The 17,892-nt window shown below is 37.5% G+C and overlaps 1 non-coding gene across 1 annotated transcript; it reads right to left on the bottom strand.

Moving 5' to 3' along the window:
- Positions 1-5,108: 5,108 nt before the first annotated feature.
- On the bottom strand, positions 5,109-5,179 carry TRNAG-UCC (transfer RNA glycine (anticodon UCC)). Its single transcript has one exon. It is a non-coding gene; the product is annotated as a tRNA-Gly (tRNA).
- Between the last annotated feature and the right edge of the window lie 12,713 nt (positions 5,180-17,892).

Genomic DNA, 17,892 nt, shown 5'->3' with positions numbered 1-17,892 from the left:
TCCTGTCCCTTCCTGCCTTCTAGTCCTTGTCCCTGGACTGTTGTGCCCCATTAGTCTCGTTTTGTTTTATGGGGCTGTCTAATCTTTGGATGAACAGTGAACCTTAGGAGTGACTTCACTACTGAGCTAAAAGGGTGTCTGGGGGCCATACTCTCTGGGTTTCTCCAGTCTCTGTCAGGCCAGTAAATCTGGTCTTTTTTTTTTTTTTTTGTGAGTTTGAATTTAAAAGACCTCTTTTAAAGTGTTAAAAAGCAAAGATGTCACTTTGAAGACTAAGGTGTGCCTGACCCAAGCCATGGTCTTTTCAATTGCCTCATATGCAAGTGAAAGCTGGACAATGAATGAGGAAAACCAAAGAAGAATTGATGCATTTGAATTATGGCTTTGGTGAAGAATATTGAATATACCGTGGACTACCAGAAGAACGAACACATCTGTCTTGGAAGAAGTACAGCCAGAATACTCCTTAGAAACGAGGATGGTGAGACTTTGTTGCACTTTTGGGCACGTTATCAGGAGGGACCAGACCCTGGAGTAGGACATCATGGTTGGTAGAGGTCAACAAAAAAGAGGAAGACCTTCAACAAGACGGATTGACACAGTGGCTGCACGGATTGACACAGTGGCTGCACCAATAAGCTCAAACATAGCAAGGATAGCACAAGACCGAGTAATATTTCCTTCTGTTGTACATAGGGTCGCTATGAGTCGGAAGCAACTCCTTGGCACCTGACAACAACAAGAAGAATGATGAAGGAAAGGAAGTCTCAACACATTTAAAAGAACTGAATCATACAAAGTATGTTCTAGGATCACACAGCAATTAAAAAAAAAAAAGAAGATAGCTAGAAAATTCCCAAATGTTTAGAAATTAAGAAATATACTTCTAAATAGATAATAAGACGTTAGAAAATACTTTGACCCAAATAATAAGAAAACTACTATATACCAAACTTGTGGAATGACTTTAAAGCTGAGATTAGAGGAAAAATTATAGTTTCAAATATATGTATTGAAAGACAAAGGCTGGAAATCAAGGAGCTAAGCATTCACATAAGAAATTAGGAAAAGAGTAGAAAGAAGAAAATTAAAAAAAAATAATGAAATAGAAAACAAATGTACAATAGAAAGGATCAACAAAGATAAAAGTTGATTATTTGAATCAACTAATAAAATTGATAAAAATTATAAAACATCACTGTACACCTTGAAATAAAAAAAATATATTAAGATGCTATTATAAACAACTTTATACCAATAAATTTTAAGAATTTAGATGAACTAGATGGGGCTTCTGAAACCTAAAGTTCTTTTGGGAGATATATAGTTAGAGTGTCTGGAAAGGAAAGTCTAAAAAATACCCATACTTTTGCCTTATCCAGGCCAATGTTGCTAGAATTTCTTATTTTGGATTTTTCTATGGTTGAGAACAAGGTGGACTATTGAAAAGATACTATTTTGGGAGATGTTTTCTTTGAGACTATTTTTTAGTTAGAATAAAATGACATATCTTAGGGTGCTTGAGGACTGACTGATCAGTATTGTGACTCAACTACTCTTAAGGAAAATGACATACATCAGACTATTGCACACACAAGGAAATGCCTAAGCCTGATGCTAATGGATGAGTAAGCTTAGCTCCAACAATTGGGATGATAATAAAACAATTTCTTTTAAAATTTGCAATTACTAGGCAAGTTCAAGCAACAGGGATAACCAAATTATGTTAGAATCAATGGAGGTCTTTACATGATAGATTGACAGGCCATGCAGAGAAGAAGGATGTAATCTACATCAGTGCAGCTTTGATTATATTAAAATGATACCTTCTCCAAAAGAGAGGAAGAAGATTGCTTGCTTTGCTATTCTTAGGTCTCTTCTAGGAGGGTAATAGAAAGTAAACGGTCATCAAGGTAGTCAGTGGTTAGGTAACAAGTATAAAACAAATTATAATTTGTGGACATCAGCATGACTATGATTGGGAGTGGGCTCATAGGTCCCCAAATGAATCTAGAATGTTTCTGTAAATGGCATTAGTAGGTCTCCCTTTTAGGCTGACTTAAGTGGCCACAACTAACCATGACAAGTTCTTACCACTTATTTGGCTTGTGTTGGGTTGCCATATGCAATGTCAAAACAACTAAGCATATTTTAAATTTAGCTAGTGGGTGACTGGCTCACACCAGCAGTTATAAATAGATATCTAAGGGTCTTCTATATACTGAAGTGATAATATTTAAAGTCATCTTACTTCTCACAAATACATAAAAGTGTAATGAAGCTTATTGCTCCTGGGTAGGCAATGAAAGATCAGCAACACAGCAGTGACAAAGGTGAGCATAACCATATGCCAAGCATTACTAGCAATTATGGAGTTCTTTAAACTAGAATAGGTGTTCACATATTGAGGTTATTATTTTTTAGATAGTTCTTTGGTTTGAGGCAGACAAAATATTCTTGAGATTTTGTTTTGCAATGTGGTTTAAGGATTCTAGAATAGGCATTGCTCCTTATTAAACCCCATTCCCCTTTAGAGCCTCTGGGTATGGTTGTTCAGATTGTGCACTGTACAAGGTTACCACATCTAAGGGAGCACCATTCACATTGTAGACATATACTGAACTAACTTACATGTGAGTGCTGGACGTGAGTGTAGATATTCTAGACCTCTTGCCTGAGTCCTGGAGTAGCAGGAGAGACACTTCTACTCCATAAATTTTCACTCACCCACCTGATCATGCACACCTCCACAGAGCCTGTACTCACACTTTCCTGGACACACACATGTGCACATGGCTCTGCCTTCTCCTGACTGTACTTTCAGGGCCTGGATTCTAGTCTTCCCCCTTACTCTGAACTTATCACAGTCACTTCATCTTGGGGTGGAGCGTGTGCAGTCCTTATGGTTTATGTGCTGGGAAGGGGTAAGTGTGCAAGGGTGTAGGGCTGGTGTGTGCCTGTGCATAAGCAGATGCCGTTCTCAGATTCTGGAAAGCTCCACAGACCCAATAGGGTATATCTGAGCTGGCCTTGTTTGATTTTTAGTGGGATGCATGTATTCTAGCCAACAATTTAAAAAGCTGTTTAATTTATAGAATCACTAGATGCTGCTACTAAAGTCCTAGAGATAGTGTTCCCCTGATTCCTCATTCCCCTTTCCTGCTCCTCCCTGTCCTTTACACACAGGCCACTTCTAGAGTCTCCTAATGTGGCTGGAGAGGTCGGCAGCTGGTCGCATATGGTTGCTGAGCTGTTCATTAATATATGAAGTAGTTTTCTATTGCTGCATAACAAATTACCACAAATTGGAGGTTTAAAACAACAGATATTTATTATCTCACAGATTTTGTTCATCAAGAGTCTGGGCATGACTTAACTGCGTCCTCTGCAAGCCTGCAATTCTGGTGTCAGCCAGGGTTTGGTTCTCATCTGGAGGATTGAATGGGGATGGATCTGCTTCCAAGCTCTTGCAGTTGTTGGCAAAATTCATTTCCTTGCCACCGTGAGACTGATGGCTCTGGCTGATTGTTGACAGTTGGCTGGAGGCTCCTCTCAGCTCCTAGAGGCCTCAATTAGTTCCTTGTTATGTGACCCTCCCAAAACCAGCAAGGGAGAAAGAGAAAAAAAATCTATTAGCAAGATGAGGATTGTTATATAATGTAATGTGACGACAGGAGTGACATCTCATCACTTTTGCCATATTCTGTTGTACGGAATCAAGCCACAGGTTCTTCCCACACTCTAGTGGAGGGGATCCCACAAGGTGTGAACTCCAGGAGGCAGGGATAATGGGTTCACTTTAAAGTCTGTCCAATACAATATATTAATTTAAGAAGTTTTTGAGAAAGGAGAACCTTTTCTAATTCACAGAAAGTTCTCATATAGGTTAGCATCAGCTCTCTTTCTATCCCCTCTTTTTTTTGACAATTTTTTTCCCATCACCATTACCTCTCCTTTCTCCCTCCCTCCCACCCCTGGTAACCACTAATAAACTTCGTTCCTTATACACTTGCCTTTTCTTGTCTTTTTGTATAAGTGAGGTCATACAATATTTGTCATTTTGTGATTGGCTTATTTCACTTAGCATAATGTCTTCGAGCTCCATCAATACTGCAACATTTTTTTTTCTGACCAAAGTAATGCTAAAATGGTAAAGCAAGGGAAGACGTGTATTTATCAGCCGACAGAATGTGTGACTAAAATCTGAGAGAATGTAGTCATGATATACTTTTATAGGAGTTCCTTCCATTTTAATAAAATTTATTAGAGTGTGCCTGGTTTTGGTAAAAAGAAATCTCAATAAATACACCATCGCAACTGAAAGTATCTCCTCTCAGCTCAAATTATTCTTTTTTTTATCAGACAGAATGTCTCCCACACAGATTCTATAAATATGCATTTGTTATGAAGTTGTATAAATTCTAAATTCTCTCTCAGTGAATTTAGAAAGCATAGGTTGCTCGTTAGTATTGATCCAGTTACTTTAGGTTACTCTAATTAGAAAGGAAAGCATTATGAGCTATAGTATGTTGGAAGGAAAATTCTTGAAAATAATTTTACCCTTCTTCAAAATCTTCTGCAGTCCCACTGGCACAGGAAGAGATTAGGCCCCGGTCACCTCTCTCCTGGACTGTTGCCATAGACTCCTGACTCCTCCTTATTCTAGTCTATCCCTGTCTGATTTATGCTTCTCCTTAGCTTAAAGACTTTCTGTGGTGCTTCATTCCCTTCATCTTAAATTCTAACCCCTTTTGTCTGTCCTCCAAGGCCTTGCAGGGACCCCCTGCTGGCCAAATTAGCCTCGAGGTCCTCCAGATTCTTTCCCAACAAACACTGTGTTTGATGTTAGCTGCCGTCAAGTCAACCCTCAACTAATGGCAACCCCACGCACAATGGAATGAAATGCTGCCCGGTCCTGCACCATCCCCATGATTGGTTGCAGATGAGACCATTGTGATCCATAGGGTTTTCAATGGATGATTTTCAGAAGTAGATTTCCAGGCCTTTCTTCCTATTTTATCTTAGTCTGGAAATTCTGCTGAAATCTGTTCAGCATCATAGCAACACGCAAGCCTCCACTGACAAACGGATGGTGGCTATGCATGAAGTGCATTGGCTGGGAATTGAACCCAAGTCTCCTGCATGGAAGGCAAGAGTTCTACCATGGAACCACCAATGCCTCATGCTCCAATAATCATGGTGACAATATTGAATGAGTAAAACATGCTTTTATAAGTTTTAGGCCTTTACACACTCTGTTCCTTCTACCGTCTCCTCTTTCTTTAGCTCATAAACTCCACAGCTAATTCATTAGTGCTTTGTTTTGTTTTGGTTACTTATTTTTTTTGCTTATGTTATGAAACATTTCAAAATAAAGAGAAATACAGAGAGTAACATAATAAACAAGGATGTACCACCATCTGTTTTAAAAAATCAATATTTTTGCTATATTTACCTTAGATGTATGTATTTTTTTATATTTTTGTGATGAACATTTTCAAACATACAGAAAGAAAAAGACTAGTACAATGAACACCCACATATATGCTATGGAGTTTTAGCGATTGTTAATATTTTGTAATGTTTATTTTTTTCTTTCTCATTTCTTCCATTATGCTATACTATACACACACACACAGCTGAATCAGTTAAACCTAAGTTGCAGGCATCATCATGACACTTGCCCCCTAAATACTTCCACATACATCTGCTAAGAATAAGGCATTCTCCTATATAACCTCCACATCATTACTGCATCTAGGAAGATTAACAATCCCCTAACCTCATCTAATACACTGTTCACAGTCAAATTTCTCCAATTACCCCCCAAAATGTCTTTTCATAACTATTTTTTTCTTCACAGATCTAATCAAGTTTCACTTATTACATTTGGTTGTTATGTTTCCTTAATCTCTTTTATTCTAGAACAGTCATCCCTAGAATTTGTTCTAGGAGATTGACTTTTTGAGCTGATCAGGCCAGTTGATTAGTAGAATATCCTACAATCTGGATTTCTCAGAATGTTTCCTCATGTTTTTATTTAACATCTACATTTATAACCTGTATCTCTTAAAAGTGGAAAGTTTTTCTCTTCTTTATCACCCTTTTACCTAATGGTTTTAACATACATTGATATGTGCCTTTATCAATTATCTTATTAGCTAAAACCAGTTGCCATTAAATCGATTCTGACTCATGGTGATCCCATGTGTTGCAGAGTAGAACTGCATTCTATAGGGTTTTCAAGCTGTGACCTTTTGGAAGCAGATTGCCTGGCTTTTCTTCTGAGGCGCCTCTGGGTGTTGAACCACTAACCTTTCAGTTAGTAGTTGAGCGTTTAACTGTTCACACCATCCACAGATTCTGTCACTGCAATTATCTGGAGTTAACAAACCAATGATCATAAAGATGGCACAGGTCCAGGCAATGTTTCCTTCTATTATACACATGGTCGCCATGAGTCCGAGCCCACTCAATGGCAGCTAACAACAACAATCAGGATGCAGAACTCGGGGAGACAGTGTGGAACATGTGACTTAGAGTTATCTGAGGAGTTTTTATCCACCAACTTCCCTCAGTCACTGTTTGGTGACTGCTCCTAAACCAGTTGCTATTGAGTTGTTCCATGGCAACCTCGTGTATACCAAAGTAGAACTGCACTTCATAGGTTTTTCAATGGTTGTGATCTTTCATAAGCAGATTGCCAGGCCTTTCTTCCAAGGTGCCCTTGGGTGGATTCGAACCACCAACTTTTTGGCTAGTAGCTGAGGGCTTATCTGTTTGCACCACCCAGGGTTTCTGAGGACTGCTTCTAGGGAGCATTAATTCCCTGGCATTACTACCAGGCAGAAAGGGCTTCAACATCTACAGAAAGCCTTCAGGCAAAGGAACACAGGTGGTGGTAGTTAGAAGTGCACTGACTAGGTGATATGGGTAGGGCAGAACAACCAGCATCTGATACATAGATTTGTGGATTTTTATTTATTCAGTGTGTTGCCATCAATGGCATCGTCATTCTTTTTGATGCTGAAAGGCTCCCAAATTTGGCCAGAGGAATCATTTTAAGCCTCCTCCTGCATCCTTTTGACATACTTTCATCAGGCTTTGAGCTTCCTTACTTTCTGGCACAAGATTAACCAGACTCATCTATATTTCCCTGTCCCAGACCTGGAATGACCGATTTTTCCAAGGAGCTCTGATTTCTTTTAGGGAGGGAATCAAGATCTGAATGCTAAGAGTGCTCGTTTCTATTGGTGTGTGATTGCTTCTTGGTCTTTTTAGTGGCCTAGTTTCACAAGTTCATGTTGAAATTTTCAATTCAATTTAACAATACAGAATTTTTATCTGATTTTTTTTTACCTTTGTTTTCCTTTACTCTTACACTGAAAATATGGCTTCTAATAACATTATTTATGGTTTAAAAGTTACAATACCAATATTGTTACTAACTGGGTAAAGGTTATCATAATTTCTTCACAGTTTTGTTGTTGTTGTTGTTGTTCTTTCCATATCCCAGGCTTTTCTGCCGAGGCAAGTCTGGGTGTTGAACAACCAAACTTTGCATTAGTCAAGTGCTTAACCATTTGCGCCACCCATGGATTCCACCACTGCAATTATCTGGAGTTAAACAAACCAATGATCATAAAGATGGCATGTTGCTGTTGTTGTTAGGTGCCATCGAGTCGCTTCCGACTCATAGCGGCCCTATGCACAACAAAAGGAAACACTGCCCAGTCCTGTGTCATCCTCACAGTTGTTGCTATGCTTGATCCCATTGTTGCAGCCACTATGTCAAGCCATATCGTTGAGGGTCTTCCTCTTTTTCACTGACCATCTACTTTACCAAGTATGATGTCCTTCTCCAGGGACTGATCCCTCCTGATAACATGTCCAAAGTATGTGAGATGTAGTCTCACCATCCTCGCTTCTAAGAAGCATTCTGGTTGTACTTCTTCCAAGACAGATTTGTTTGTTCTTTTGGCAGTCCATGGTATATTCAATATTATTCGCCAACACCATAATTCAAAGGCATCAACTCTCCTTCGGTCTTCCTTATTAATTGTCCAGCTTTCGCATGCATATGAGGTGGTTGAAAACACCATGGCTTGGGTCAGGCACACCTTAGTCTTTAAGGTGACATATTTGCTTTTCAACACTTTAAAGAGGTCTTTTGCAGCAGATTTGCCCAATGCAATGTGTCTTTTGATTTCTTGACTTCTGCTTCCATGGGTGTTGATTGTGGATCCAAGTAAAATGACATCCTTGACAACCTCAATCTTTTCTCCGTTTATCATGATGCTGCTTATTGGTCCAGTTGTGAGGATTTTTATTTTCTTTATGTTGAGGTGTTGGCATAGGATTGGGCAATGTTTTGCTCTGTTATACTTAAAATTGTATAAGTTGTGTACATAACATTGTATAAGTAAAGTTTATACAATCAGAGTACTATGGTCTAAAATCACTTGAAAGGTCAATAGCCTCATATGCATGGGAAAGTTAGAAAATGAATAAAGAAGACTGAAGAAGGGTTGATGCCTTTGAATTATGGTGTTGGCGAAGAATATTGAATATACCATGGACTGCCAAAACAATGAACAAATCTATCTTGGCAGATATACAGCCAGGATGCTCCTTAGAAGCAAGGATAGTGAGACTTCGTTTCAAGTACTTTGGACATGTTATCAGGAGGGACCAGTCCTTGGAGAAGGACATCATGCTTGGTAAAGTAGAGGGTCAGTGAAAAAGAGGAAGACCCTCAACAAGATGGATTGACACAGTGGCTGCAACAATGGGCTCCAGCTTAACAACAATTGAAAGGATGGCACAGGACTAGGGAGTGTTCTGTTGTACACAGGGTCACTATGGGTCAGAGCCAACTTGACGGAACATAACAACAACATCATTAATATATGAGAGCTTCACTTTTTCCACAATATCATTGACACTTGATATTACAAATCTTGTATATTTTTCCCAAACTAATGAGTATAGAATAACTTGTTATTTTAATTTGCATTCCCCGGTCTACTTGTGAAAATGAACATCCTTTCACATGTTTATTGGACATCCAGAATTCCTATTCTATTGAATGTTTAAATTCTATGAACATTGTTTTGAGGGGGTGTTACGGATTGAATTGTGTCCCCCCCCAAAATAGGTTGTAAATCCTAATCCCATACCTGTGGATGTAATCCCACTTGGGATTAGGATTTTCTTTGTTATGTTAATGAAGCCCTATCAGTGTAGAGTGTGTTTAAGGCAATCTCTTTTGAGATATAAAAGAGCAGATCAGGCACAGGAATAAGCAAGCATGAATGAGGGAAAGATAGATGTCACATAGAAATCTCCAAGGAATGCTAAGAAGAATGCTGTAGATGTTGAGACAAGGATCTTCCCCAGATAGGACAGAGGGAGCCTTCCCCTAGAGCTGGGACTCTGAATTCAGACTTTCAGCCTTCTAAACTGTGAGAAAATAAAATTCTGTTTGTTAAAGCCACCCACTTGTGGTATTTCTGTTACAGCAGCTCTAAGAAACTAAGGTAGTATATTTATTGATTTTTATGCTAATCTTATATTTATATATATGAATTACCAATATATTCTCTGTCTGTAGCTTGTGTTAACTTTTTTTATTAAGTCTTTGTGGTAGAAAAAATTCAAATTAATAGCAAAATTATTTTATAGTTTGAACTGCTTACATCTTGCTTAATTAAGCTATTTTTCCCTGTTCTGGTATATTGTCCCCAAAGATGGCTGAGTAGAGTCTTTCTCTTTTGCTTTTGAGTTTGAGTTTCCTCTGTGACTTTCTTTGATCAATAGGATGCCATGGAAATGATATAAGAAATCAGAGACCACCATACTGCAAGGAAGCCCAGGTTATCTATGTGGAGATAGAGACATTAGGCGGAGGAGCAACAAGGACCAGACAAGTGAGTAAAGATTTCTTGGCCCTTCCAGCCAGCTAGGCCACCAGCTGAATGCAGCTGAGTGAGTTACCCCGGCTGACACCATATGGAATGGAAGAACCCCTAGCTGAGCCCTGCCTGAATTCCTGATTCTCAGAGTCATGAGAAAGAATTGTTGTTTTAAGCCACTAAGACTCGGAGTGACTTGTTACACAGCAACAGAAAACTGAAACACCTGCACTATTGTAATGAAATATTATTTTGTATTTTTCATAAAGTTTTACTTCTTTCATGTATTATGAGAATTACAAGTCTGAGGATCTTTTCTTAGTATCATTTTTTGAATAATCCATGCTTTCCCCACTTATTTGTAATATCACCTCTGGCCAGTAGAACAGAATAAAGTGCTCAGAAATGGATTTATGTATGCATGGAAATGACATATTTATCTATCCCTATGCTTGTACTATATTGTATTAACTACTATAATTTTATAATAATTATAATATTTGATAGGGCAAGAAATGCTCCCCCTGCACCCAATTCTTCTTTATAATTTTGTTGACTATTGTCATATGAATTGGGGAATTAGTTTGTCAAGTTTGATATAAAAACCTGTTAGGATTAAAAAAAATTTATCATGGTACAAATATATATAACAAAACACGTTCCAGTTCAACAATTTTTACATGTGTAATTTAGTGACATTGATTTCATTCATCATGTTGTGCAACCATTACCACTATCCTTTCTGTTTGGATTTGGATTAGAACGGTGTTGAAATTATTCTCCATAGATGTCTCGTGCATATTTGCTAGGTTTATTTCTAGGTACCTAATGACTATTGCTACTTATGAATAGAGTACTTTTCAATTGGATTTTAACATTAGATATTAAAGATATATAGGAATACAATTGATTTTTATATCTTGATCATATATCTAGTAAGCTTGCCAAAATCTTATTTATTCTAGTAGGGTTTTTCTAGATTTCCTTTCATTTTCTATGTAAACAGTAACATCAGATAGAAATGTGGATAGATTTGCTAAAATATGAAATGGTATTACTTTTTTTAAATTTGCATTTCCTTGATTATTAATGAAGATGAAAATCTCTTCATTTATTTGTTGGTCATTTGGATTTCCTATTCTGTGATCTGAATAGAATTGTTCATAGAATTCTCTTATTTTTTAAAACTGTACTCTATTTGTAGTTAGTTATGTACCATTTTGCATACTTAGTACTGGTTTTATGTGCATTTTCTCTTTTTCTTCATCAGTGTTTTAGAAACTTATCTATTTTATTATTTTTTTCAAATAATCTTCTTTAATTGTATTGGTCTACTCTATTTTTCTTTGTTTTCTATTTCAGTACATTTTCCTCTTGTATTTATTATTTTCACTTCATTTTTTAGGCTTACTTCTGTGTTGCTTTTCTACCTTTTTAAGTTGAATAGCTAACTTTAGTTTAAATCATTCTAATTTTTTAAACAATAATTTTAAATTACTGATTTCTTCTAATTGCCATCTTAGCTATATCTCCCAAATTTTAATATACCCTTCTTTTGTTGAAGTTCACTTCCAAACATTTAAAAATTTGTCTTATGATTTCTCTTTAGGTACAAATTCTCTTTCTCTTTATGTATGAATTCTTAGTCTTTCATTTTTATAAATTCTACAATTTTTTTTAGATTTTACTATTCTACTTTTTTTTAACTCTGAAAACAATATCTATCATTTTACTATATATGACCCACAGGCTTTTACTTGGCTCAGCTAATGGAATATGACTGGAAATGAAATAAATTAGATTTTGTCTATTAGTAACCCTTACTGACCACAGGCAGAGTACTTCCATTTGCTTTGATTTTTCTACTGGTTTAACTGGGATAATAATAAAATATAACCATCTTTCTAGCAATACTCTCAAGCAATCAAATCTTTCTGGCAACCAGAATGAGTGTCAGTGCACAGAAGCAATAATATATTGTTCATAAACTGAGAAAGTAAATACCTTTGTGAAAATTCTAAAAGGAAAATTGTTTTAAGCTCCAGTGGGAGTTGGGTCTAACTCTGAGAAAAATAATCCAAAAAGTCTTCTAGATAAAGCCAACTCTTAAATCTTTTAGGAGAATGTGTGAAGCCATGCAACGGAATGGAACTATTGTTTTTTAAGAAAAATTTTCATTGTTGTTTTTGAATTTAATTACATTGTGGTCAGCAGATGTGACGTATAATATATTGAATCCTCATAATTTTTTAGTTTGTTTATGATAAAGTATTTGATCAATTTTTGTAAATGTTCCATGTATGTTTCAAACAAATATATAGTCTCTGTTGGATGCATTCTGTCTGTCACATAAGCATTGCAATATTTAAATCGTTGTTCAAATCTCAAGCCTTCTATACTCTTACTTTTTTTCTGCTTTATCTATCAATTTATGATAGAATTATGTTTAATGCTCCTCTAATTGTGAATTTATCAATATTTCTTTGTAACAAGTTTTGCTTTACTTGTTTTGAGGCTATATTATTAGATGCATTTAAACTTATGATTATGATATTGATGCATATTCCTTCTTTTTTGTTAATGCAATATTCCCTTTAATCCTTTGTATTATATCTTTGTATTATAATACAAAGAATGCTTTGTATTATTTAGATGTTTTGAATTTTATTGAGGGTTGCATTGTGGCCTAAAGTATGGTCTACTCTTGAGAATATTCCATGTGCGTTGGAAAAGAATGTATACTTTGCTGCTGTTACATGGAATGTTCTATATACATCTATGAGGTCAAGTTGGTTGATTGTGGCCTTTAGATCTTCTGTATCTTTGTTGAGTTTCTTTGTAGATGATCTGTCCTTTATGGAAAGTGCTGTGTTGAAGTCTCCTACTATTATTACGGAACTATTTCTCTTTTCAGTGTTGTTAGAGTTTGTTTTATGTATTTTGGAGCCTGTCATTGGGTGTGTAGATATTTATTAGGGTTACGTCTTCTTGGTGGATTGAACCTTTAACCATTATTTTATGTCCTTCCTTGTCTTTTATGGTTGATTTTGCCTTAAAGTCTATTCTATCTGAGATTAGTATTGCCACTCCTGTTCTTCTTGTTTACTCTTTGCTTGATATATTTTTTCCATACTTTGATTTTTAATACATTTATGTATTTGTTTCTAAGGTGTGTCTCTTGTAGACAGCATATTGATGGGTCATGTTTTTTTATCCATTCTGCCACTCTCTCCATTTACAGGTGCATTTAAGTCATTTACATTTAGTGTGATTATTGATAGGTATGAGTTTACTGCTGTCATATTGTGCTTTTTATGTGGTGCTGACGTTTTGTTTGTTCCTCATACTTTCATGTGCTGAGTTCCTTTTGTTTGTGATTTTCTTTTCATTTCTTCATTATTATAGGTTTTATGTTTACTGAGTCTTTGTTTTTCTTTTTTATTTTGATGAGCAGGTTTGTTAACTTTCTTTGTGGTTACCTTGAAATTTACCCTTATCTTCCTAAGTTTGAATGCATGTTTTATTACTTGATATCACCTTGACTTCCTCTCCATTTGAAAGTTGTATACCTACACTGTATTCCTCCTTTTATTGTTTTGACATTGTTGTCATTTACAGACTGATGTCTCTGTTTCCTTGTTTCAAGTCTTTGAGCATTATTATTGAGAGTTCTTTACCTAGGTTAGTATCTGGCTGATGCTGTTCTGTGTCCTAGGCTCCAATGGTTGTCCGATGTTGGTTCTCTAACTAAAGGACTCCTTTTAATATTTCTTGTAAGTTTTGTTTGGTTTTTACTAATTCCTTTAATTTCTGATTATCTGAAAATGTCCCAATTTTGCCATCATATTTGAGAGAGAGTTTTGCAGGATATGTTATTCTTGGTTTGCAGTTTTTTTTCCTTCAAGGTTTTATATATGTCATCCCATTGTATTCTTGCCTGCATAGTTTCTGTCGAGTAATCAAAGTTTAGTCTTATTGTTTCCCCTCTGTATGTGACTTCGTTTTTCTCGAGCTGCTCTCAGGATTCTTTCTTTGTCTTTGATTTAGGGACCGCGATTATGATATGCCCCATCACTGGAGTCCCTAAAAACCCATTGTTGTTGGGTTGATTCTGACTCATACAGACCCTATAGGACACAGTAGAACTGTCCCATAGGGTTTTCAAGGAGCGGCTGGTGGATTTGAACTGCCGACCTTGTGATTAGCAGCCAACCTCTTAATCACTGTGCCATGAGGTCTCCCCTAATCTCTTGGAGAGCCCTAAATATTAGTCTTATGAATTCCATATCAGGTAGTTCCAATGCCTTTTCTTCTACCAGAAGGTTATCTGATTCTTTATTTTGGTTACGTGTTGGAGCCATCTTGTCCTGCTTTTTTAATGTTTTGATATTGTCTTTTGTCTCCAAGACATTAAGGTATTATTTTCTTTATTTATCGATTGTGTGTTCATTTGTTCCATCTTGCTTTTTTGTTTTGTTTTGTTATGTTAGGGAGGGTGGGTTGGGTGTGCTTTGCTGCTTGCTTGTCTGTGGGCATGATAGCTCTAACCATCTTATCTGGGTGGGCAGGGCAGCAGCAGACAGTGTCAGCCCACTTCGCTGTACACTGGTTTGGCAAGGTGGCTGAGGGCAGACTGTGCGGGCACTGTCTGTCTACTCATGTTAGTCCACTGGTGTGAGAGCATTCACAGCCCCTTTCCAGATGGGTGGGGTTGTCAGATGGAGTGTAGTACAGATTTGCTTCCCACTGTTCAGCAGGTGGTCGAGTGGCAGGAGGGGAGAGGCTCTGCAGGCCTGGGACAGTGACAGGCCTGTGTTCCAAAGGTGCTGTAGCCATGGTGGATCGGTGGGGGCAAGTGGGAAGGGGAGGAGGTGGCATGTGGGGCTAGGTGGGAGGGAGAAAGAAAAGAAAGAAAAAGAAAAGAATGGCAGTGCAGTGGGGGCTGGTGGGTGGCGGTGGGGAGGACCTGGGCAGCTGTGGGCCAGAGTGCCAGTGGCACTCTGTAGCAGCGTGGTGGGGGCCAGAGGGAAGTGGGAGGTGATGTATGCAGCTAAGTGGGAGGGAGAAAAAAAGAAAAAAAGTGACAATGCAGTGGTAGGCAGCAGGTGGGGGTGGGGCAGACCCAGTGTGATGGCAGGTTGGTTGCTCTGTAGCCACAGTGGACCATCAGGGGCCAGTGGGAAGGGTGGGGGGAGGCAGTATATGGGGCTTGGTGGGAGGGAGAAAGAAAAGGAAAAAGAAAAAAAATTGTGGCACAGTGGGAGCCGGCAGGAAGGGGGTGCAGGTGCTGTAAGGGGCTAGGTGTGAAGGAGAAAGAAAATAAAAAACAAAGAGCTGCGCAGCAAGAGGGGGCAGGGCAGGCCCAGAGCAGTGCTCGTATTGTGGACCCCAGTGGTGGGGGCTGCCAGGATCAAGAGGTTTTTGTTTCTATTCACCAGAAGGTTGAGGGGTGGGAAAGCATGTTTCTCTGGTTACCAGGTACTCTGTCTCCTGTTGGGAGCTCTGTGAAGCTGTCTTCCTGTACTCCCTGTCTGGAGTTGTTGCTGACTGTGCTTCAAGATAGCCACACTGTGCCATGTTAGTTGGCAGGGGACCTCCACTTCATATCTCTCCTTTTTCTCTATTTTCCGTCAATTTCTTCTTCCGTTCAGTGTTTGATCTAGTTCTTTTTCCCTTCATTTGGATGCTCAGGGTTCCAGGATTGACGTTTGTGTCTGTTTTACCTAGTTTTGGGGGTCTTTGCTGCATAGAGACAGCATGGTGCTTCTATCTAGGGTGTCATGTTGGCTCCACTGGGATTTTTTTTTTAATGCTCACCCTGATTATCTATTATATAAGGATTGATACATATTTTCTACATTTCTTCTTTATCCTATACTTGTTTTGATGCTCTAGGTTATTACATTTCTATTTTTTACTAGTTATCCTTAAAATTTTAATATATATACTTAATTATAACACTTCTTATACTGTCTAAAATCATTTATTCATTCATTTTGATTTCCTTCCAAACATGATAAAGAACTGATCATGCTTTTACTACCCATAAAATAACACTCGTCTTATTATTGTTGTCTAGAAGATTAGTTTTACTATTTGTAAAAAAAAAAAAGTAATTTTTACAAAAAATCATGAATTGTACATTTGTGTTTTATTGTTACTTCTTTTGACCTAATCGTTCTTTCTATACTTACTTTTTTTCTTCCCAAATAACGTCCTTTAATATATTTTTAATAAGGTTCTATTGGTGGTACACTTTCTTAGTATTTATATTCCTGAAAGTCTCATTATTCTCCCCTTCTACCTCAACTGATGGACAATATTTTATCTGGGTATACAATTCTAGGTTGATAGTTTGTTTTTTTTTCTCAGTACTGGGAAGATAGTGTCTTCCATTGTCTTCTGGCATTTATTGTTGCTGATGTGAATTCTTCTGTCAATCTAATTATTCTTTAGTAGATCATCTTTCTTTTTTGTCTGGTAGCTCTTTCATAATATTTTTTCTTTCTTATTTTTCCTCAGTGCCTCTATCATGTACCTGAGTGTGGATTTGTATTTATCCAGTATATTTCTTGGAGAGCACTTTTTATTTGAGAATTCTCTTCCTTCAACTTTGACTTCAAGATAATTCGCTCATCTCTATAGGTCTGAATACAGCCTCTAAACTCATCAAATATCTAACTCCTTCCCAACTACACAGCCCCTTCTAAATGGGTCTTGGAGCTTACAGCCTGTCATCAGTAACATTCACTATATCCTCAGATTCTTCTCTCTACTGTTCCTTTTCATGATACTTAATCTTGTTTCATTTCTTTTTTAAAAAATAATCTCATATTCTTTTATTTAATGGAAGTTATCCTTTCATTTATTAATCTGAATATCTAGAACATCCTTAATTTGTATTCTTGATCAGTCTGTTCTATCATATTAATTTCATTTGGATTAAACTCATGTTCTTATTTAAAAAAAATTATTTCTTGGCTTTCTTATCATAAAACATTTTTGTGCATAATAAAAATTTGGTTTGAAGACTTATTTTTTAGCACTTTGTCTCTATTCCTTTATCTTTTTGTTCACTCCTCCTTTCTACCTGGGCTCCAGGCCCTGGGTCCAAAATCAACTCAAGGCTTTTGCCCCATCATGATGTTGGTGATGTGGCAAAACATTCCAAGGTAGCTGTCATCTTGGTCCATTTCCTAGTTTCCAGCCTAAATCTGCCTCCTTCATCTTTGCTAGTCTGAAGCTCCCTATAAGCATTAACTTCAGGCAGCAGTTGTGATTTTTAGCCTCTTTTCAGGAGTTGGGGATATATCCCAGGCCTTTGCCTCAAATGATGATCCTGGTTCCATCTCCCCATTTCATATGAAGTGCTTTCTGTCCCTTTACCATGCAGGAGGTGAACTCTCAGTCACCACAGCCTGCTTCTGATCTCAGAGCACAGCAGCCCTATCAGGCCCATGGCCTCAATCCTACTCTCCATTTTGTATTTCTGTTCAATTTCTGGTCTATGGAGATGTGCATTTTGTTTGCCAGCCTGGCTATGTCTATTTTTGGTTTTTATGTTTTATCAATAATACAGTATATTGGAGCAGTTGGAGCACCTTACAATATGAGATTGCTTCCATATCTTGTCTATGTGTTTTCTGTTCATTCTTCAACACCAGCTTAGACAACATGTCTTAAAGAATGTCTTCCTTGGCCGTCCCCTGTTCATTTCATCTCTGCTGAGGTTGATAATTTCCTCCTTTTTTGTTTCTTTGTATATGGTACATTACTATACTCATAACACTGTAAGATACTTGGTATTGGCTTCCACTTGTGGTGACTTCCCTGTCCCCCAAGGTATGTGTCTTAGGCTGGGTTCTCTAGAGAAACAAAACGAGTAAAGTGTGTATGTATATATGTAAAGTGAGAGAGAGGCCACCAGCTTACAGACTGAGGAGGACAAAAAAATACCAACCAGGCCCTGGCTCACAGG

The sequence above is a fragment of the Trichechus manatus genome, unplaced genomic scaffold (assembly GCF_000243295.1).
Source record: "Trichechus manatus latirostris isolate Lorelei unplaced genomic scaffold, TriManLat1.0 scaffold00046, whole genome shotgun sequence".
Classification (NCBI taxonomy): domain Eukaryota; kingdom Metazoa; phylum Chordata; class Mammalia; order Sirenia; family Trichechidae; genus Trichechus; species Trichechus manatus.
The sequence above is the reverse complement of the archived record's forward strand: the minus strand, read 5'-3'. Positions and strand labels throughout refer to the sequence as shown.